Source organism: Schistocerca piceifrons, chromosome 3 (assembly GCF_021461385.2).
Source record: "Schistocerca piceifrons isolate TAMUIC-IGC-003096 chromosome 3, iqSchPice1.1, whole genome shotgun sequence".
NCBI classification, from domain to species: Eukaryota; Metazoa; Arthropoda; class Insecta; order Orthoptera; family Acrididae; genus Schistocerca; species Schistocerca piceifrons.
In genome coordinates, this window is record NC_060140.1 from 287,834,791 (window position 1) to 287,859,422 (window position 24,632).

Sequence of the window (24,632 nt, forward strand, 5' to 3'; positions counted from 1 at the left end):
AACCGGAAATTACTCTTTGGTATGAAGCTAAGAAAGATTTCCAGTGACAGAAAGAACCTGGGAATATTTTCAGATATGAAATAAACCATGTTACTAAGATGGAAAATAAAGTGTTACTTCTATGAGATTCCTTCTCTTTGTTATTAACCTTTACGCTAAGAATTTTCCTCGTTGAGATTTTCAAATGATTTCTTCACATGATACACTACTGGCCATTAAAATTGCTACACCACGAAGATGACGTGCTACAGACGCGAAATTTAGCCGACAGGAAGAAGATGCTGTGATATGCAAATGATTAGCTTTACAGAGTATTCACACAAGGTTGGCGCCGGTGGCGGCACCTACAACATGCTGATATGAGGAAAGTTTCCAACCGATTTCTCATACACAAACAGCAGTTGAACGGCGTTGCCTGGTGAAACGTCGTTGTGATGCTTCGTGTAAGGAGGAGAAATACGTACCATCACGTTTCCGACTTTGATAAAGGTACGTTTGTAGCCTATCGCGATTGCGGTTTATCGTATCGCGACATTGCTGCTCGCGTTGGTAGAGATCCAATGATTGATAGCAGAATATGGAATCGGTGGGTTCAGGAGGGTAATACGGAACGCCGTGCTGTATCCCAACGGCCTCGTATCACTAGCAGTCGAGATGATAGGCATCTTATCCGCATGGCTGTAACGGATCGTGCAGCCACGTCTGGATCCCTGAGTCAACAGATGGGGACGTTTGCAAGACAACAACCATCTGCACGAACAGTTCGACGACGTTTGCAGCAGCATGGACTATCAGCTCGGAGACCACGGCTGCGGTTACCCTTGTCGCTGCATCACAGACAGGAGCGCCTGCGATGGTGTACTCAACGACGAACCTGAGTGCACGAATAGCAAAACGTCATTTTTTCGGATGAATCCAGTTTCTGTTTACAGCATTATGATGGTCGCATCCGTGTTTGGCGACATCGCGGTGAACGCACATTGGAAGCGTGTAATCGTCATCGCCATACTGGCGTATCTCCCGGCGTGATGGTATGGGGTGCCATCCGTTTCACGTCTCGGTCACCTCTTGTTCGCATTGACGGCAGTTTGAACAGTGGACGTTACATTTCAGATGTGTTACGACCCGTGGCTCTACCGTTCATTCTATCCCTGCGAAACCCTACATTTCAGCAGGATAATATACGACCGCACGTTGCAAGTCCTGTGCGGGCCTTTTGGATATAGACAATGTTCGACTGCTGCCCTGGTCAGCACATTCTCCAGATCTCTCACCAATTGAAAACGTCTGGTTAATGGTGGCCGAGCAACTGGCTCGTCACTACTCTTGATGAACTGTGGTATCGGGTTGAAGCTGCATGGGCAGCTGTACCTGTACACGCCATCCAAATTCTGTTTGACTCAATGCCCAGGAGTATCAAGGCCGTTATTACGGCCAGAGGTGGTTGTTCTGGGTAGTGATTTCTCAGGATCTATGCACCCAAATTGCGTGAAAATTTGATCACATGTCAGTTCTAGTATAATATATTTGTCCAATGAATACCCGTTTATCATCTGCATTTCTTCTTGGTGTAGCAACTTTAATGGCCAGTAGTGTATATGGGAGAGTGTTTGAAAGGTAACGCCTTCGAATTTTTATGTAAAGTTCTCAGAGCTTTTTAAATAAAACAATATTTATTGATAATTTGCATCTTTGTTATTCAGCCCCCTGTCGGTAGAGAGCTCCGAATTACAGCGTATTACTTGGCAGTGTGTAATGTAACTACATCCGTGCATGAGAATTGGCGTACCGTAATCATATTTCGAATTCATAGAATTTGTCTGCACATGGAACACCGTCTCCTTCAACATGACAATGCCAAACCACGCACGAGCGCTGCAATATCTACAAGAACCCGACCCCTTGGGCTCACTGTCGTCGATCGTCCTCGTCAGTCCCGAATCGATTTTTATCTGTTTCCGAAACTCAAAGAACACCTTCGAAGACATGACTTTGATAGTGGTGATGTGGTGCAAGCAGAGGTGAGATTGTAGAGATTGTAGTCCGCCAAGAAAGCCATTCTATAGCGATGGTAGCAACAAAATGCCATGACGGCTTCTGTGAGGGCCTCGCGCGATCCTACTGGCGCCACTTGTGAGTGCGTTCAGTGGATTCTGGCCCTCGTAGTATCAACTTCGCTTGGTTATGTATTCCCTCTGGGGCTGTGTGGTAGCAAGTGGTGTGTGGGACACGGAGCTGGACGGATGTGCCTGGGTATTCAGCGTCCTGGCGATTGCAGCGAGTTGAAACCGTTGACCGTTGGACTATGGGCCCCGCGTTTTCCTGCAGCATTGACCGTTGCTACCGGCGAGTTAGCGCGCAAGGGCCGGCCGATGTGGCCGAGCGGTTCTACGCGCTTCAGTCTGGAACCGCGTGACCGCTACGGTCGCAGGTTCGAATCCTGCCTCGGACATGGATGTGTGTGATGTCCTTAGGTTAGTTAGGTTTAATTAGTTCTAAGTTCTAGGCGACTGACGACCTCAGAAGTTAAGTAGCATAGTGCTCAGAGGCATTTGAACCATTTAGCGCGCAAGGAGCGGCTCTCGTCGGGTGCAATATGGTTACGAAATGCATCAGTCAGTTTTGATGTGCTAAATACGCTGAGATGTACTGAAGAACTTGTTAGCAGCTACGAGCAGGAGGGCATCTACATCGACATATATACTCCGCTAGCCACCAAGCGGAGTGTGGCGGAGGGCACAATTCGCGCCAAAGTCATATTCCCCCCCTCTGTTCCACTCACGGATAGCGCGACGGAAAAACGACTGTCTGAACGCCTCAGTACGAGCTCTTATTTCCCTTATCTTTGAATGATGATCATTACGCGATTTGGAAGTTGGTGGTAATAATATACACTCTACATCCTCGGTGAAGACTGGATTTCGGAATTTAGTGAGCAGCCCCTTCTGTTTAGCGCGTCGTCTATCTGCAAGTGTGTCCCACTTCAAACTTTCTATGAGATTTGTAACGCTCTCGCGATGGCTAAATGTACCAGTCACAAACCTTGCCGCTCTTCTTTTGACCTTCTCAATCTCTTGAATCAGACCCAACTGGTAAGAGTCTCATACAGACGAACAATACTCTAAGACTGGACGAACTAACGTATTGTAAGCTATTTCCTATGTTGAAGGACTGCATCGCTTCGGGATTCTGCCAATAAACCGCAATCTAGAGTCGCCTTACCCGTTACTTGTGTAATCTGATCATTCCATTTGAGATCATTCCGAATAGTCACACCCAGATACTTGACTGATGTTATCGCTTCCAAAGACTGATCATTTATTTTGTACTCATACATTAATGGGGATTTTCGCCTTGTTATACGCAGTAGGTTACACTTACTGATATTGAGAGATAACTGCCAGTCATTACACCAGGCATTTATTTTCTGCGAATCTTCATTGATTTGTTCACAACTTTCGTGTGATACTACTTTTCTGTAGACTATAGCAATATCGGCAAACAGTCTAAGGCCGCCTTCAGTACCATCAATCAGATCGTTTATGTAAATCGTAAAAAGCAGAGGACCTATTACGCTGCCCTGGGGCACACCTGAAGTTACTCTCGTTTCTGTTGGAGTTACCCCGTTGCCTACCCCAAGTCCTGAAGCTATTGGCCTCGTTGGAACTTATTTGAAATTATGTATGAAGGCTGTTCAGTAAGTATTGTACTTAAAGGTTGTTTATTCTGCGCATGTGTGAGCTGGCCAGGAATCCGGTTCCTTTATGCCTTATGCGTTATGCGTTATGCGTTTTGGAGCTGTGTGTGTCAATATCGAGGTTTCTATAAGCGCAATGTTAATCTAGTATATGAAATCGTTGTTCGTTATCATTGAGCATTTGATATTACTGATTGGAATTTCCGTTTGTTGTAGATCTTATGGACCTTCCTGGGGCCAGTTACTGGATTTGACCTGTAATTAAAGTTGTGTGTGCTCGACCTAAAGGTATGCACATGTGGGTCACGTGTGTGTGCGTGCTTGTATTTGCGCACTATCTTATTCCGTGTAAAGGAGCTCTGGGTGTATAGGTGTACATTTTAACCGTCCATCTGCCATTTGGTGTGCATCCAAATTAGTCCCTAAGAGGCCAGAGTAAAGGTATTCTTGACTTATTTAATGTTGTTTGATTGTTATGTGATTATTGTTTTAAATGACTTTGTACATTGCTTCTTGTTATTGCTAGGAAGGTTAACTTGCAATGTCTATGAGGAGGTCGCTCCTATACTAAAGTTTTAGTAGTTGGTTTCCTCGAAAATTACCTTTAATTACCCGTTTAAGTATTGCTGTGTGTTAATTTCTATCAAACTTCTTTGCTGTTTGTTGTTTGGCATATGTTGACAGCCTTGTAAAAGCAGCGGCTGAGGAGTTGCACCTTTGGGGAAACTGAACACTGAGTCTCTTGATTTCTTAAAAAAATAATGGTTTAATTGTCACTATAATTTTAATAGTGATTTAGGGGCCCAGTAGTTTATTTATGTACTTAACGTGACTTATGTGTAACAGCCTAATCAGTGAAATATTACTGTTTGCTTCGGTTTTTACACGTGGGTAGCGTTTGGCCAGCTTGGCCGTAACTTGTGTTTGTGGGACCAGAATAACATTGTCTTGTGACACCGAAGTGTCGTCATTTGCCCTACGCTCCCTCGTACTGTTAGTAAAAGGAAAATTTAACGCGATTGTGTACCTCCCACTGATGAGGTGGCTAATGGAGTTTGGATACCAACGTTACATGTGCTAATGTCTAATTTCTTGCCTTGGAGTAGGCCTGGAGCTTACTGTTGCTGTGCAGATGTATGCATTTTAATGTCTTTATTTAAAATTCGTTGAAATTGTATTCAAGACCTCTTGTGGGATCAGCACACAGCTGTGATGCTGGTCGCGCGGACAGAGTACCGCCGCAGGTTTATTCAGTCAGTCAACTGTCTGTAATCGGGCCGCAGTGGATACACCGCCTCCCGTGAGATCACAGAAGTTAAGTGCTGTCGGGCGTAGCGGGTACTTGGATGGGTGACCATCCAGGCCGCCATGCGCTATTGCCATTTTTCTGGGTGCACTCAGCCTCGTGATGCTAATTGAGGAGCTACTTGACCGAACAGTAGCGGCTCCGGTCAAAGAAAACCATCATAACGATCGGGAGAGCTGTGTGCTGACCACACGCCCCTCCTATCCGCATCCTCACCGGAGGATGACACCGCTGTCGGATGGTCCCCATGGGCCACTTGTGGCCTGAAGACGGAGTGCTTAATCGGGCCACCATTGTGTAGCACCACTGTCTTCGAGCACCATTTGTAATTTTATGTCTAATGCAACTGTCCTTACGCATTGTGATATTAATTTAAGAACCATGAATATTTGAATGAGTTTGGCAAGAATCTTGGTAACTATTAGTTAAGACAGAATTGTTATTAATAAAAAGTATTTGTTTGGAAACGGTAAACGACGCATCAAGTTGGGCCACCCTTCCACGTGTTTTCCTTAAATTAATCCCTGTCCTGGTCTCTCGTTGGGAAAAATGTGTTCGTTGCCAAAGTGACTACGTTGAGAAATAAATGAGTACACAAAGAATAAAGATGTAGAATGTTAATAACGTTTGTTTCATTTAAAAAGCTTTAAGAGTTTTCACATAAAAAATTCGGAGGCACTAGTTTTCAGCATGCCCTGCACAACATCGGTACTGTTGCTGTTATATAACCTCCCTCAGATACAATCACTCATATATTTCACAAATAAATGCCTATTTATACGTTCCTTTCAGAACACGAGAGTCCGTGGAGTTGTGCGGGTTGCCTAGCTCACCATCCACAGCGTGCTCTTGCATGTACCACGGAAACGAAGGAAATTCTCTATCTGTACGCTAAAGCCCGTACGGTGTTACACGAAACCTGCCTGCAGAAGCTGAAGAGTTCACTCACATGCGTTCTTTCAAGCACTCATGACATCTGTAGTTTCACACTTCACAGCTCCCGTGGTGCAATAACAGAGGCGAACATTCAAATGAAAATAAAAATTCTGAGTTCACGGCACTGGCTTCACATCTCTGAGACCACGAAGAGAAGTAGTGCTGGCGATGTAATTTTTTTTGACAGACTTTGATTCACAGTGACATTGAACCTTAAGAAATAAATTATTGGAACAAGTAAATGGATTTCTTATGACATTTCCCTGCTTCGTTAATTTCTGTTGCCCATAGGCCAGTAGCAATCGATAATTACTGTGAATCATACTCAATTATTTTCGAAAGCTGCTACTTTTGAAGAAATGTCAAGTTTTTCTAAACCTCCCGAGTGCTCATTTTTTTTTTCATACACAATGATCGTTTTCTTATTTTCGTGTAGTTCAGCACCACCGCTTATAACTCAGCAGATGCAGAGAAAGTGAGACCTGTTAATTTCATTTTAGCACTGGACGCAATAATAGCCTGTTGTCTGTGTATGTAGTACTTTAATAATAATTTCGTATGGGTAAATCGGCTGGTGTCACTTTGACACCTTGTAATTCCCGAACCCACTTCAGTTATCCAACAGGGCAAAGAGGACATGTAATTTAGTGTGGAATGCGAACCACGTGCCATATCTGACGAATCTCTGCATTTTTAAGAGGTGAGTGCTACGTTAAAAGGCAGGCTGGAAAATCTGTAGTCCGACAGCGATTCAATAGCACTTACTTGTGGACCACCATGCTCGAATCCACTTTGTGGCACGTCTAGTCGCTTGCTACTTTTCCCATTTGCTTCAGTACAGTTTTGTTGCGTGTGTGGTGGTCAATCCACCCTAATCAGGCAATTGCTGTTGAGCGGGAGGGCCGGGTCACAAAAGCAACGTTCACAGTTTATAACAACAACACTTTTATTAAACTTTTCTTTAGGTAATAAAATTTTATCTGTAAAATTTTGTGATAAGGTAAGTTAGCAAAGAATCCTTACAAGCACGGTCAAGCGCCATATTCAAACAATAACATTAATCTTTAAACAGGCATTAAGTGAATGAGATTTTCACTCTGCAGCGGAGTGTGCGCTGATATGAAACTTCCTAGCAGAGTAAAACTGTGTACCGGACCGAGATTCGAACTTGGGACCTTTGCCTTTCGCGGGCAAGTGCTGTACCACTGAGCTACCCAAGCATGACTCACGCCCCGTCCTCACAGCTTTAGTTCTGCCAGTACCTCGTCCCCTACCTTCCAAACTTTACAGAAGCTCTCCTGCGAACCTTGCAGAACTAGCATTCCTGAAAGAAAGGATATTGCTCAGACATGGTTTAGGTCCGGCACACAGTTTTAATCTGCCAGGAAGTTTCATATGAGCGCACATTCCGATGCAGAGTGAAAATCTCATTCTGGGAACATCCCCCAGGCTGTGGCTAAGCCATGTCACCGCAATATCCTTTCTTTCAGGAGTGCTAGTTCTGCAAGGTTCGCAGTGGAGCTTCTGTAAGGTTTGGAAGGTAGGGGACGAGGAACTGGCAGAAGTGAAGCTGTGAGGACGGGGCGCGAGTCGTGCTTGGGTAGCTCAGTTGGTAGAGCACTTGCTCGCAAAAGGCAAAGGTCCCGAGCTCCAGTCTCCGTCCGGCACACAGTTTTAATCTACCAGGAAGTTTCAGGCATTAAGTGATTCGCAAGTTAATTAAATTCTGCACACAGTAAAGCTCGCAAAAGGAGACTACAATAATGAGATAAAGTTTAACCACTCATGCATATCACAATTTTTTTAAAAATAAAATACAAACAGATACACCCCTTCGTGACAGATTTACGAAACAAGCGACGTCACATAAGCACGGGCTTATTCAAGTAGCAGAAGGGGAGGGGGGGACTGGACCCAGACCAGAGGCGGTTTAGACCCAGAACCCACGGCAAGCGGGCGAGCTGGACAGGGTGCCGCACACAGTACACTATAACACACTTAATAAAAGGTGCTAGAGCCTCGCTACTACATAGTTTCAGAGAAAGGTGGGGGGGGGGGAGAAAATGGCAAACATTAATTCCTCAAACGTAAAATAATTACGATGTATAATAGTCTATTTCACGAACATTGAAATAAAATAGTCAAGGGTGAATCAATAAATAATGCCCTTGACGTAACCGTAAAGGACGAGGGTGAATAGCGAAATACCACGTCAGCTTACAAATTTAAACTACACTAGTAGGTTAACATATGCTCACTGAAACTGGGGAGCTCATTTAAATTACCAGGTAACAGGATACTGATAAACTTAAACAGTCAAGTAAGACTACCATTTCACTGTTTACGAACAGCAATAGTATCGATTAATACACCTCGCTTACTCGCACTGTGTCACATCACAAAAGTCAGACAGAGCTTTAGCCAAAGACAATAACACGTGTTTACTTAAACAGCACTAAATAGAGGGGACTTTTTGGTTGGCAAGACAACAGTTTCCAGTCATCGAGCCGATACTTGGGAAGCAAGGATCAGTACGAGGTGCATTCGAGTTCTAAGGCCTCCGATTTTTTTTCTAATTAACTACTCACCCGAAATCGATGAAACTTGCGTTACTTCTCAACGTAATCGCCCTGCAGACGTACACATTTTTCACAACGCTGACGCCATGATTCCATGGCAGCGGCGAAGGCTTCTTTAGGAGTCTGTTTTGACCACTGGAAAATCGCTGAGGCAATAGCAGCATGGCTGGTGAATGTGCGGCTACGGAGAGTGTCTTTCATTGTTGGAAAAAGCCAAAACTCACTAGGAGCCAAGTCAGGTTAGTAGGGAGAATGAGGAATCACTTCAAAGTTGTTATCACGAAGAAACTGTTGCGTAACGTTAGCTCGATGTGCGGGTGGGCTGTCTTGGTGAAACAGCACACGCGCAGCCCTTCCCGGACGTTTTTGTTGCAGTGCAGGAAGGAATTTGTTCTTCAAAACATTTTCGTAGGATGCACCTGTTACCGTAGTGCCCTTTGGAACGCAATGGGTAAGGATTACGCCCTCGCTGTCCCAGAACATGGACACCATCATTTTTTCAGCACTGGCGGTTACCCGAAATTTTTTTGGTGGCGGTGAATCTGTGTGCTTCCATTGAGCTGACTGGCGCTTTGTTTCTGGATTGAAAAATGGCATCCACGTCTCATACATTGTCAGAACCGACGAAAAGAAAGTCCCATTCATGCTGTTGTTGTGCGTCAACATTGCTTGGCAACATGCCACACGGGCAGCCATGTGGTCGTCCGTCAGCATTCGTGGCACCCACCTGGATGACACTTTTCGCATTTTCAGGTCGTCTTGCAGGATTGTGTGCACAGAACCCACAGAAATGCCAACTCTGGAGGCGATCTGTTCAACAGTCATTCGGCGATCCCCCAAAACAATTATCTCCACTTTCTCGATCATGTCGTCAGAGTGGCTTGTGCGAGCCCGAGGTTGTTTCGGTTTGTTGTCACACGATGTTCTGCCTTCATTAAACTGTAGCACCCATGTACGCACATTCGACACATCCATAACTCCATCACCACTTGTCTCTTTCAACTGTCGATGAATTTCAATTGGTTTCACACCATGCAAATTCAGAAAACGAATGATTGCACGCTGTTCAAGTAAGGAAAACGTCGCCATTTTAAGTATTTAAAACAGTTCTCATTCTCGCCGCTGGCGGTAAAATTCCATCTGCCGTATGGTGCTGCCATCTCTGGGACGTATTGACAATGAATGTGGCCTCATTTGAAAACAATGCGCATGTTTCTATCTCTTTCCAATCCGGAGAAAAAAAATCGGAGGCCTTAGAACTTGAGTGCACCTCGTATAATATGCGCACCAAAAACATGACAAGCAGTCCTCACCAAATTTTTTATGAAATCCTTTACAGATTCAAATCAGGGCCGCACGACTCGATTCGGGTAATGCGGTCCAGTTCCCACACTACAAGCAAGGTTCGGTCTTGCAAACGTGTCAAACACGGCACAACCTCTACGTCGTGCCCCGGCCTGCTCAACCATGCTCCCCCTGATTCCCCAGCGCCGCTCGGCTCTCCGGCTGTCCGTCTCTAGCGCCACAAGCCCGTCGCGGCCAAGAGCCACGTCAAACGGCCGAGCCCAAAGACCAAACTATGCCGACCCGATCGGTCGATCGATACGAGCCAGCACGGCTTAGCGTGCTTTAAGGAACGTGTCAATGGGTATTAAAGGATGGAAAATGCAAGAAAACCACTACAAAGAGCATTTAGTGAGAAGTACCTCTAAGCGCCCCCTGCGTTTGTGACAGTTCTCGGTTGATAGCGCGAAGGCGCTCAGCCAAGGCAGCGAACAGGCCAGCCGACCTGGCGACGTCGACGCAGGTGGTGGGAGCTGTGACGAGAGCGAGCAGGGGCACCGGGTCACCCCCGGGGAACTCCCAAAACGCCCACACTGCATGCGCAGTCAGCGTCAGGATCGCCCACAAAGCAGGCCACCAGCGAAGCAAGTTGGCGCAGCGGCTGCGCACGCGCGTCGCCTGAGACTGTTGCCGTAGCACCGCGTCCACCGCATCAAGGTCACTCAGAATGCCCGAGTACACTTCAGCGTTGCACAGCACATCGCCAAGCACAGCGGCAAAGAAGCCGGCACTGTGGACGACCACGTGGAACAGGCGAAACGCTGTGCCCAGCGAGAAGGGCCCGGACACCAGCAAGTACACCTGTTCCAAGGTTCATGTCTAAAATGGTGTGTGGCTCAGAAACATTATTAAAGTTATGTACACTACTGGCCATTAAAATTGCTACACCACGAAGATGACGTGCTACAGACGCGAAATTTAGCCGACAAGAAGAAGATGCTGTGTTATGCAAATGATTAGCTTTTCAGGGCTGGTTGGCGCCGGTGGCGACGCCTACAAAGTGCTGACGTGAGGAAAGTTTCCAACCGATTTCTCATACACAAACAGCAGTTGACCGGTGTTGCCTGGTGAAACGTTGTTGTGATGCCTCGTGTAAGGAGGAGAAATGCGTACCATCACGTTTCCGACTTTGATAAAGGTCTAGGCTATCGCGATTGCGGTTTATCCTATCGCGACATTGCTGCTCGCGTTGGTCGAGATCCAATGACTGTTGGCAGAATCTGGAATCGGTGGGTTCAGGAGAGTAATACGGAACACCGTGCTGGATCCCAACGGCCTCGTATCACTAGCAGTCGAGATGACAGGCATCTTATCCTCACGGCTGTAACGGATGGTGCAGCCACGTCTCGATCCCTGAGTCAACAGATGGGGACGTTTGCAAGACAACAAGCATCTGCACGAACAGTTCGACAACGTTTGCAGCAGCATGGACTATCAACTCGGAGACCATGGCGGCGGTTACCCTTGACGCTGTATCACAGACAGGAGCGTCTGCGATGGGGTACTCAACGACGAACCTGGGTGCGCGAATGGCAAAACGTCATTTTTTCGGATGAATCTAAGTTCTGTTTACAGCATCTTGATGGTCGCATCCGTGTTTGGCGACATCGTGGTGAACGCACATTGGAAGCGTGTATTCGTCATCGCCACAATGGCGTATCACCCGGCGTGATGGTATGGGGTGCCATTGGTTACACGTCTCGGTCGCCTCTTGTTCACATTGACGGCACTTTGAACAGTGGACGTTACATTTCAGATGCGTTACGACCCGTGGCTCTACCCTTCATTTGATCCCTGCGAAACCCTACATTTCAGCATGATAATCCACGACTGAATGTTGCAGGTCCTGTACGGGCCTTTCAAGATACACAAAATGTTTGACTGCTGCCCTGCCCAGCACATTCTCCAGATCTCTCAGCAACTGAAAACGTCTGGTCAATGGTGTCCGAGCAACTGCCTCGTCACAATACGCCAGTCACTACTCTTGATGAACTGTGGTATCACGTTGAAGCTGCATGGGCAGCTGTACTTGTAACGCCATCCAAGCTCTGTTTGACTCAATGCCCAGGCGTATCAAGGCCGTTATTACGGCCAGAGGTGGTTGTTCTGGGTACTGATTTCGCAGGATGTATGCACCCAAATTGCGAGAAAATGTAATCACATGTCAGTTCTAGTATAATATATTTGTACTATGAATACCCGTTTATGTTCAGCATTTTTTCTTGGTGTAGCAATTTTAATGGCCAGTAGTGTAAATTGAAGGTGGATGGAGGTGAAAGGAAAGTAGAGGGAAGGAACTGATGATATTAGCTGTTTTGGGACTTTATATGGAATCAGTGGCGATGTGTGAAAATCTGTGTCAGACCAGGACTCGAACCTGCGATCTCCTGCTTGCTAGGGGCAGTTGTGTTAACCATTGCGCGATCCATGCACGATGTTTATCACAAATGCATGGACTACCTCTGCACGCCTTCCCAGCTGAATGAACAGACACCAACTAATCATATAATTGATTCGCCTTGATGGGCAATGAATCCAAAACCTTCAGTGTGGAAGCACAATGTTGTTCGAACTCCAGCAAAAATCTAAAATATTGTGAGCACGGAGGACATGCGTGCGGACTGCGAATAGGTCGTATTAGATGGGAATGTGAGATGTTCGGGTAGCGTGCCAAGATAGCTGTGCATTTGTATAAACACTGTGTCCGGATGGCACAGTGGTTAATGCAACAACATCGTAAGCAGGAGATTCTGGGTTAGAGTGCCAATCTAGCATACATTTTCACTTGCCACCGCTGATTCGCATAAAGTCTCGATGCAGCTGATATTAGAACCTCCCCTTTCCTTCCTCATCTTACGTAATATGTATTACAGTTGTGGATCACGTGAGGTGTCTGTTCTTTTGGACACTCCTTAATGTGGAGGAGGACCCATTAGTATAAAACGAGGTGGGGTATTTTCCTGGAGAAGCAGTTACGTCAGGAAAGCTTGGTGACTTCAAACGTGGGCTAGTCATTGGAAGTCGTTTGAGTAGCAGATCAAGCTGGGATGTTTTGATCCTTCTAGAGCTGTCCAAGCCGGCTGTCGCTCACATGGTTGTGGAGTGGAAACGCGAATGTACTGAGGCACAGGTACCGTTGAGCGTTGCAGAGAGTGGTTGTAAAAATGAAATCAGTGGTAGGATTCAACCAAGTGTTTCAAAGTACTACCAGCGGTCCAGCTAGTACAATGACTCTTCACACGTGGGCTTAGAAAAAGAATAGGAAAACATTGGTCAAGCTCCTCCTCATGAGTCACACATTTCTGTAGTTTGAGATTTAACGCTTTAGGTGGTTAAAGAATGACACACTGGACAGTGGGTGGCTGGAAACGAGTGATTTGAAATGACGAATCACAGTTCACCCTGCTGTAATCTGATGGAAAGCGAACACTTGGAAAATGTTACCTCCCATCATGTGTAGGTCCAACAGAAAAACAGAGGAGACTGTGTTACAATGCGGGGGGTGTCTTTCGTGGTTATAGTGTGGTAGCGTTACCGCACTTAATAACATGCTAACTGCAAAAGGCTATGGACGCATTTTACAGCATTATCTACTGTGTGTGGTATAGGAACAGTTCAGAGATGATAAGTGTTTGTATCAGCATGTAGCACACATTCTTGAAACGGAGTGAACCACCCAGACTCGCCTCCTGAACCGAATGGAACGCTTTTGGAATAAGTCACAACATAGACCTGCGCCAGACCCGAGCGTCCCACATCACAACCTTTTTCAGCTCTTGAGGAAGTGTGAGGTGCCATTGCTCTACAGACATTCAGATACCTCAATGAAACGGTCCCAGGAGAGTTCAAGCTGTCAGAAAGGCAAAGAGTGGACACCGCTCATAATAATGCCCATTAATAGAAGTTAGGATACTTTCGACCAGATAGTGTACTTCAGAATTTATGTTCCACGTTTGCTCAGCGAATTTCTTCTTGGGCTGTCAGCTGAGAACCAGCATCGACTGGACTCCTATTCATCATCTTCAAGGGAAGGCCTTTGACGTGTCAAGCAACTAACATCAAGGCATCAAAAGCATGTAAAGGCACTTCAGAGTTACCAGAAAGGCCGAAGTTGGACGGGATGGCATTTACCACAAAATATGTCTGTGAACTACACAGTCCCAATTACAGTGAAGTCACCACTTTTATGATGGTCGCCTAGACATTAAAGAAGGCGGGAATTTGTTCTTAACAGGACGTGTAATCACCATGGACAGCAATCCATGCTCTGTACTGTGCCCCCATGCTGGGTACAAAGTAGGTAAGGAGTTCTTGTCAAGGTCGGTAAAAAAAAATAAGGTTGAGCAGTAAGCGTTCTGTCCTGCCACTGGCTGAGGCTGTGACGTCACGAAGGAACCGCCGCTGCCTCTGGAACAGCGCTACAATACGCAGCCCGCGCATTTAAGCGATGTATTTGTGAAATGTTTCAGTTTCTACAGAAATAGTAAAAGGTAAATTGTTATTCTGCTATTTCTAGAAACTTACTGCTATATTCTGTAGCTTGTCCAGCTTTAAACAGACACTGCTGAGTGCTGACTTTAATGAAATCAAGCGTCTATAGATCAAACTATACAAAAATAAGTGCAAAGTACAGTCTGTTTTGCAGTACTCTACGAAGTAAACGTTCGAAATAAGCATTCAATTATCTAACTTTGGCTCTGGGAAAAGTGTTAGCTTGTAGACAAGCTCTATGTAACGCTCATTTATATTCTGTTTACATCGTGTCTACAAAAACACTGTCGTTTTCACTCAAGGAATTATGCAATTACCTTATTTGTAGGAAGCATTTGAATTACCTACCTGAACTGACACACACACAGACACACATTCTTAATTTTCTCACACCTCAAATTTTTGGCTTATATTTTTATCAAGGTGAATGTATAATGTTTGCCCTAGTTGTTAAAATTCACTTATATAAAAGGGCATTGAATCAAAAAAAGTGCTGCAAAATACGATTTACAGGAAATAGTGGTAAATTAACTTACCGAGTCCACCGTTCAGCAAAGTTGGTGTGTAGTGTGGGAAACAATAAGCCAATCCTTGGCACTGTCAGTGTAGAGTCTTGCTAGTTGTGAAACAAATACAGTCAGAGGACCTTCACTTCTATCACTAAGTTTATATATTATTTAACTTTCGCAAATATTGTTTATTTACATTCTAAAGCGATGACAAATACCACTTCCTTGCTTTCCGTTGCTGAGCGGCAACTGCTTTCTTCGACTTGTCCTTTGCAGACAGCCAACGCAGTCGGATAAATGTTCTCGTCCTAGCGTAAATCTTAATGATTTCTGGGTGAATAGTGGGGAATCGCTCGGTAAGTATAGCGCACAGGTTCTTGATGACACCACTTTCCCTGGACAAACTGTCGTGTCCATGGATCTGGGCAAAAATTAATTCAAATTAGCTAATTGTTTCGAGCCACGTTTCTGAAGGCGCAAGCAAACCGCCACGAGAAACCATGCCCAGCCATCCTCTCGATGTCTCCTCAGGCAGTGTCAGTAACTCCCCAGTGGGTGTGGCCAGTGATCTGTCATACTGTCTGCATCGATAAGCTACATATCCAGCAAGATATTTAAATCCTTCAGTGCTACAATCAGAAGCCAGTGACATTGGAGGCACATCGGATTCTCCTACTCCAAAATCTAAATCTTCTATCTCCTTCTCTCCTTCAACCATTGCCAACGCCTCAGACACATCAGGCAGGATATTGCCAAAAACAATTGCAGTCACGAATCTTCCTTCTTCATCTGGCTCAACAGACGATGCGTTTGCTCCCAACAATAACAGTCTTATCCGGCTCTTTACCTCGAATGGCGATGGATGATCATAAAAACGTCTACAAAGATAACCAAACGGAAACGACAACACGCACGAAACACAACACGGACGAACCACGACAACACAAAGCTCAGACGTACACTTCGCGCGCGCCAAGAGCTGTTCCTCAGTGACGTCATGCGCAGAACGTCAGAAATGGGTTTGCTTCTGCGCAGCAGTTACTGCTCCCTCGTGAGTTCTTGTGGTAGCATGTTCCATTCCTCCAGCAGTGCAGTTGAAAATTACTTGATGGTCATTGGTGCAGTGGACGTGCTACCAAACGTCTTCCCAACGCATCCAACATGTGATCAATGAGATTTAAGTTGGGGAATGGACAGACCAGTCCAGTCGCTGAATAGCCTCTCGTTCCAACAACTCCTCCACCTATGAAGCCCGATGCCGTCGCGCATTGTCATCCACAAAAATGAAGTCAGGCCTGAATGCATCTCTGAAAAGACGCAGATGGGGGAGGAGGTGAGTGTACTGTGTTCAAAGATTTAGAGGTCAGTATACCTATGCAACTTTACACATTGTAACACGTGGGTCACCAAAACGATCGCGTTTGACAATGTTCCGGGTGCATTGCGCGTTCCCACGTCTCGCCGTATGAGGGTATGACATCCAGAATCACTACTCAGACAGAATCCGCTCTCATCCAAGACGAATACGAGACCCACTCCTCGTTGGACCAGGCACTATGCTCTTGGCATCATCGCAAGCGGCGCCACCGATACGTAGATGTCAGCTGAACACAACGCACTGATCCTCCGGCTGAGAGACCATCCTTACCCATTCGCCGTGCCACTGTGGAGCGTGAGATTGCGTGACTCGCAGTCCTGAAATTTCACCCGCTATCTGACGTGGGTTCTTCCTTGCCTGCTGCACACAGTTCAGCGGTCATCGGCTACTATAGCTGTCCATGGTCGACCACGTTCTCTCCTACATGCTGCAGTACCTCTGGTTCGAAACGCTCCCTATGCACGTGAAACAATTCTGTGAGCAATACCAACCTCTTGGACTTTGCGACGATTATTATCTATTCAAAGCCGTCCAGGTGTTGTCCCCAGACCATGCCGTCACGAAGAATACCACCACAATGCACCGTTACTGCTCGTTGTCTGACACATACTGTCTTTTTCCGTTCCCTCAGTTTCCTTGTGTTGCGCTATAGCCACGCTCACTTCACGCATTGTAATTTCCAACTTTCTGCTCATGACTCTGGCAACATGATAATTCCAGCTGCACATTTAATGTGTTGCGTCACTTCATCTGTCTCGTCTCTAGGTCTTGCAGAGCAGTATATCAGGTATACGTTGATAACAGTGATGTGACGCGGAAATAATGTGTTCTTGGTGACAGTTCATCAGACATGCAGAAAGAGTGACAAGGATCCATGTGTACTGGCTGGAAGCCTAGGATAATGCAGATCGACAGTACGCTTGAGAATGTGGACCTTGGGATTAACAAACTACTCGGAAGTATGAGCAGCACCACTTCTGTACGGCTTGCTGTGTTCACTGATGTGTAGTCATATTTCTGCTGGCTAGCTGTTAAACTGGTTCATCTCTGAATGGGTCCATTGTCGACTGGTTTCCAAGGAGGCGTGTGATGCTGGCTGTGGTGATCCATAAACTGATTACCAACAGACAAATAACTCTTTGTGTATGGAGTCTAACAAAAAATAATGCTCCAAGACAATGATGTTACTCAGCTGATAACCTGAGAAGAATCATTATTTACAAAATTGTTTGAATGCTATAGACCATAGAAGAACCTTTGCTTTTTGACCAAAGGTCTCCGAGTATCAATTCAAACTGAAAATATCAGTATTTACTCTTGGAACTGTCCAGCATAGCATCATCCTCAATCTGGTAGAAGCTTCAGCAACATTTCTTGCAGGGATGCTCACATTCAGGGTGAGAGATTTTACCCACCTGCGCTGTGTTCTATTCCTTCTATAGTTTGAAAATTATATAAATACATTGTGCCGAGCAGGGTACATACACTGCATCATCACCTCAGTAAACTTTCACGTAACTCGGACAGTAACCTGAAGCTGCTAGCTAAGTGTGTCTATGGCTAAGGCCATACATACTTTGTTATTATCTAACAGACTATCAAATAAAAAGTTTTTTTTATTTGACGTTATTTCTCTTCAGCATAACATCTACATCTACATCTACATGGTTACTCTGCAATTCACACTTAAGTGCCTGGCAGAAGGTTCTTCGAACAATTTTCATACTACTTCTTTACCATGGCGCGTGGGAAAAAGGAACACCTAAATATTTCCGTTCGAGCTCTAATTTCTCTTATTTTATTACGATGATCATTTCTCCCTACGTAGGTTAGCGTCAACAAAATATTTTCGCATTCTGAAGAGAAAGTTGGTGATTGAAATTTCGCAAATAAATCTCGCCGCAAACAAAACCGCCAGTGACTGCCACCCCAAGTCGCGTATCATATCAGTGACACACTCACCCCCTTTGCGCAAAAACACGAAACTGGCTGTCCTTCTTTGCACTTTTTCGATGTCCTCCGTCAATCCTACCTGTTAAGGATTCCACACCGCTCAGCAATTTTCCAGCAGAGGAAGGACAAGTGTAATGTAGTGGGTTTGTCACATCTTCTAAGTGTTCTGCCAACGAGGCGCAGTCTTTGTTTCGCCTTCCCCACAATATTATCTATCTGGTCTTTCCAATTTAAGTTGCTCGTAATTGTAATTCCTAGGTATTTAGTCGAATTGACAGCCCTTAGATCTGTGCGATTTATCGGATTTACTGTAGTACCCATGTGGATGACCTCGCTCTTTTCTATGTTTACTGCCAATTGCCACTTTTCGCACCATACAGAAATTCTCTCTAGATCATTTTGTAATTGGAATTGATCATCTGATGATTTTACTAGACGGTAAATTACAGCGTCATCTGCAAACAATCTAAGGGGGCTGCTCCGATTATCAACTAGATCATTTATATAAATCAGGAACAGCAGAGGGCCTATGACACTACCTTGCAGAACGCCAGATATCACTTCTGTTCTACTGTATGATTTATCGTCCATCACTATGAACTGTGACCTCTCTGACAGGAAATCACGAATCCAGTCTCTGAACTGAGACAATACTCCATATGCACGCAATTTGATTAATAGTCGCTTGTGAGGAACGGTATCAAAAGCCTTCTGGAAATCTAGGAATATGGAATCGATCTGAGATCCCTTGTCGACAGCACTCATTACTTCATGGGAATAAAGTATTGCACAAGAACAATATTTTCTGAATCCATGTTGGTTATGTATCAATAAGTCGTTTACTTCAAGGTGATTCATAATGTTCGAATACAGCATATGTTCCAAAATCCTACTGCAAATCGAGGTCCGTGATATGGGTCTGTAATTAAACGGGTTACTCCTATTTCCTTTCTTGAATATTGGTGAGACCTGTGTTATTTTCCAGTCTTTAGGAACAGACCTTTCGTCAAGTGAGCGGTTGTATATGATTGCTAAGAAAGGCGCTATTGTGTCTGCATACTTTCAGATACAGTTGATAAAGGGATAATATAAAGGCACAAATAGGTTGTGTGGACTTAATAGAATCCTCATTAAGCAACTGGAGTGACTACTCATCAATTAGGCGAAAAGTACATTAATCAACAATAAATCCATTCAGTCTTCGAGAGGGGGGCACAGTTCACCTTGGCAATCCACCATTACCAGGCTTAGTGACCATAAATAAAATTAGATGTGGCTTGCACTGCAATTGTAGTGGAACAGATTTGAGCGACTGTGAGCTGTGAGGATCATAACAGCACAGTGAAACAAACCAGTGTTACAGCAGGAGCAAGACTGAAGTGACGTTGGGACACCGTTACGTAAGAGAATGGATCAGATGACGAATGAAATTAAGATATTTTGATCACTTCGGTAGTGCTTGGCTATTGTCTAATTGCAGTGGTGTTCCTCACCATGGAAAAAAAATCAGCTATGCAGATTTGTTCTTCCCACCCGTCGACGATTTTGGTGATTTTACCATACGTGTATTATTAAATACCACAATGCTCCCTTAACACATTACAACTGTTAGGGGTGTGCTGTAGCTGCCTATCAGTCGCCTTGCCTTGTGCCCTGCATACCATTCGTGTACAACTGGGACTGGCTTCCACGGTTCTTTTTCTGCTTGGAGTGAAGTTCTTCTGTTAAGAAAGACCAGCTCAGTTTTGCACTGTTACGAAAATAGTTCCATCACTGCAAGAACCAAATTACCGGGCATCCTGTTTCAAAAACAGTGCATTGCCGAGGATGACTAATGGACATCCTAACTTCACTGTAGCCCTACCAAACCTATACACAGGCAGCACTTCTATCATTTAAACCCTAGCAACAAAATATGAAGTAAGGGTGACACACAGTAAGTTTTCGATCAGCTCTAAATCAAGATTCCAAGTGCATAGTTCAGGAACATGTTTCTTGTAGCAATAACTCCTCACTAAATAACGAACAGCTGTTGCACGCGGACGTGTACACGACTTGTTCGTGTACAGTTTTTCAACAACTGGGGTGCTGCAGTGATACCAAATTCGTACGTCGGAGGAGTAGGGCCCCAAATATTACTTTTTGTCATTTTCATAAACCACTTGAGGCGAATGCTGGAAAATTTCACCAACAAGACTTTCTCGTCCTTGCCCGATCTAAACTAGAGGTCCATTTTACATGATATCAACATGAAGTGTCCGGCGAACTGTAAGGTAACTCTTACTTCTAGACCAGCGTGCACGCTACGGACCTGAGCGCAGGAGGCAGCTCCACCCAGCAGCAGAAAACCAGCGGCTACGACAGCGCCCTGTGTCGTCGTGTAGAGGTGGCCAGACGCATCTGTGTCGTATGGCGCCAGGCCCACCATACGGCAGCACAGAGAAACTGCTCGCAGCCGGGACTGCAGACCACTCACTAGAGGACCCATCTGTAAGCACACACAACCACAAGAGCATCCATCTTAGCTTCACACAAAACATCTTCCATTGAAGCCCGTGATCAGTCCCATGGTGTGTGAAAAATGGGTGTCACGACGAATAGATCTTATAATTAAATTTTCCCCAAGACATTTGTCTAAACTTTATCTACGATAAGGATGAAACCTGAAGAAATGTATTAAAATTTGTGCTACCGTCGGGACTCAAATCCAGGTCTCTTTGCTTACTGGTCAGAAATGCTGACTATTACACCATCACAGCACTATTGCCTACAGTGCTGCGTGGACTGACCAAGTCTACTGCCCCTTCTCAATAGTGACAATTTAAGTGGAAAATAAGCTGAAGATATAAATTGAAGTTTGTGTTGGGAAGGGCGCTGGACTTCGGTAGTCCATGCAGCAATATTGACTGCAGTGCTGCGCTGATATAATGGACGGCATTTATGCTCAGTAAACAAGGAGAACCCGGTGTGGTACAAATTTTAATTCATTTCTTCACCTTTCATTCTCATCGTAGTCATGATGATGATCATAATATCAAGTTTACAGCTGAAGCCTTCTGTGATTAACAGCCAAGTGGTCGTGGCAACTCGGAGCAACGTTTCAACACGATTCTTACAACTACGGCCGCTTATGATCTTAGCAGTTTTGCGCCCTAAAGCGCAAAAAAAAATCAATTCATCTTTAGGCGAAGTACAGAGCACACAGAACCACAAGTGCATCCATCTTAGTTTCACACAAAACATCTTCCATTGAAGCCAGTGATCTGTCCCACGGTGAGTGAAAAATGGGTATCATGGATATTAGACTGAGAAACATCTGCAAATGGAGTGTCGAGAGGGCCATATCGTGCCTCTGAAAGAGAGTGCCCAGCTTATAGAAATGGCGGGAGGGTGGAGAGATTGTCCATTTCATTTGCTTCCTGCGTCAGTCTCAGACGGGGATGTTGTTAACGATTCTACTCCAATAACGCGTACAATGCGGGACTTAGATGAAAATTGCTGTCGCGGTCGAGAAAACCGTCATTTAGTCGTATATCCAATGCTTCTTTGGCGACACATTCCATATGTAATCGTCTCTTTGCTCGAAGACGCCGAGTAGAAAATTAACTGGAATGGTGTTCCAAGACGATGTTGTTAACCAAAGAAATCTTCATCAACAAAGTTCACTGAGAAATTCTGTATTCTGTAGTCTCGCATAAACTTACGTCGGGGCGGTGGGGAGACCTAAAGTTTGAAAGTGCAGTTACCTCTACTAACTACTGTGTTGGGTGAGCTACTAACTGCCGTCCTTGTAGAAGCGTCTGTTAGCTCGGAGTGTTTCTGTTCGTAAATTCTGCATCAAAAGACGGAGATTATCAGCTGTGTACATCACAGAACAACATGTTAAATTTTGTCAATAATTATTGCGTGTGACGCGATGGGTATTACCGAGAATTCCAGCAACAATCGAACCAATGGTGGTAAATTTCATCACCACGACCGAAAAATCTAAAACCGTAATCGTGAGAAAAAAATTTAACTTCTTCCCATAGTGGACACGATAATACGAGTACATAATGAATTTGCTCCTCGAGACATCTTGATTAACCTGCCGTAGGATGAAAAGCTACCTAAAAGAGAAGTGAAGAAGAAGATGGAACAGGCGAGTAAAAAAATCCCCGAACATGCGAAATGTCCATTATGAAAGCAATCGTTTCGACGTGACACTTGCATGTACGGCTGTTGATTACCTGATTCGAAACAGTGAACAGTAACTTGTAGCTGCATCTAGTAGGAGGACGCCGCATTTATTTTTGAGTCCCTTCCAAACCACTCTCTTACGTAAATGACTGAAGTGTTAAATGGAAAGACAAAAATTTTATAAAATATATAACTAAATTTAAAGCTGATTATCATAGGTCTACCCAAACATTTACGTGCAAAGACATGAAAGTTAAAACTTTCGTTGCGGACTGCACGCAATATATCTTGCGAACCAAGGAAATGCAGCGGTCTGAATACCTTATTATTATTCTTATTATCGGGGACCTACCTGTCAACATCTGAGATTTCGTCTCACGACTGAATTTTTAAGTAGATGATCTGTCCAATTAGTTAATTAGACATGCAACGACAGAGCTTTCAAGAAAATACTGTATGACGTCAACAGTCGGAAATTCGCCGTTTCCCGTAAGGCTTTCCCTCAGCTTCCTCTTCGCCTAACTAGGTGAGATGTTACAGTAATGAGACACTGGCCTGCCTCGTCTTCTGTGGTTCAAATGTCTGTTCAGCGCCTCATATCTAGACTTCCAGAATGAATCTTTCACTAAGCAGCAAAGTGTGCCAGGTTCGATTCATAGTCTGGTACAAAATTCTAAGATTTCAACAGATTTCTAAACATTGCGCGCTGTCTGCTGCAGAAAGAATGATTCATTCTGAAAACAGTCCACTACGCTGTGGCTGAGCCGTTTCTCCGCAACTTCCTTTATTCCAAAAACGCTAATTTTGTTTAATTATTTACACGTCAAGTCCCGTAGAACCAAATTGAGGAGCAAATCTCCAAGGTCACGGAACGTGTCAGTACATGGAATTACAACGTGAAAGTAACAACAGACAAAAATAAAATGTTTATGAACCCGAAAAAAGTCAATTCATAAGTTTAAGTAAACGCTATCAACGATACAACAAGCATCACCTTAATTTTTCAGGGAACTCCTTGACAGGATAGGATTGACTTGAGGAAACTCTTCAGTTTCGATTTGAAAGCGCGTGAATTACTACTAAGATTTTTGAATTCGAGTGGTAGCTTATTGAAAATGGATACAGCATTATACTGCACACCTTTCTGCACAAGAGTTCAGGAATTCCGATCAAAATGCAGTTTTGATTTATTCTTTGGAATAAGCTAATATTGTTAACAAGAAATGACAGTAAGGAATGTATATATTTAGAGACCAATGTCAAAATATCCAGACTCGTGAACATAGGTCGACAAGAGATTCGTGAACTTACACCAGTTATTGCCCGAACCGCCCGTTTCTGAGCCAAAAATATCCTTTTAGAATGGGAAGAGTTACCCCAAAATATAATATCATACGACATAAGCGAATGAAAATAAGCAAAGTAGACTAATTTTCGTATCGAACGATCACTTACTTCAGATACCGTTCCATTAGTAAAAATGGCAGCATTAAGTCTTTGAACAAGATCCTGAACGTGAGCTTTCAACGACAGTTTACTATCTATCTGAACACCTAGAAATCTGAACTGTTCAGCTTCACTTATCATATGCCCGTTCTGTGAAATTAAAACCTCAGGTTTTGTAATGGGGTACTGTAGCTTGATTGCGACTTCTTCTAACGTTTTGATATAATGCCCGCTTTGTTCTAAATCATATCCTTATCCCACCAGTCAGCCACCCAGGCTGCCTATTACTGCTAGTACCCCGTTTAGAACGTTCTGTTGGAAAGCAACTCTCAAAGAGCATGAGAAATGTGTTAAGGAAAGCAACATACGTTGCAGAACCTCTGTTAAGTTGGGGAAAATAGGTGAAAGGTACTGGTAAAAGCAAAACTATGACGGTGGGTCGTGCACATGTCCGGACAGCTCGGTCAATAAGAGTATGGCCCTCAAAAGGCAAGGTCCTGGGTTCAAGTTCCAGTCTGGAACAAAGATTTCCCTAAATCGCTTAAAGCAATTATCGGGACGGATGCTTTGAAAGGGCGCAGAAGATTTCCATGCCCAGATCGAGCAAGAGCTCTCTCTCCAATAACCTCATTGTTTATGGGACGTTAAACCTTAATCTTCCTTTTCTTTATGTGTGTTTTCTCTGCAACATGGTGACCGCGTTCTTCGAAGAGTGCGACTCCTCTGCTTGTTACCCCGGTGAAAATTCAGGAGCACATATTTCCTAATCGTCAATAGTAATCTCACAATGCTCTGGTTAGCTTTTAAGCTGGAC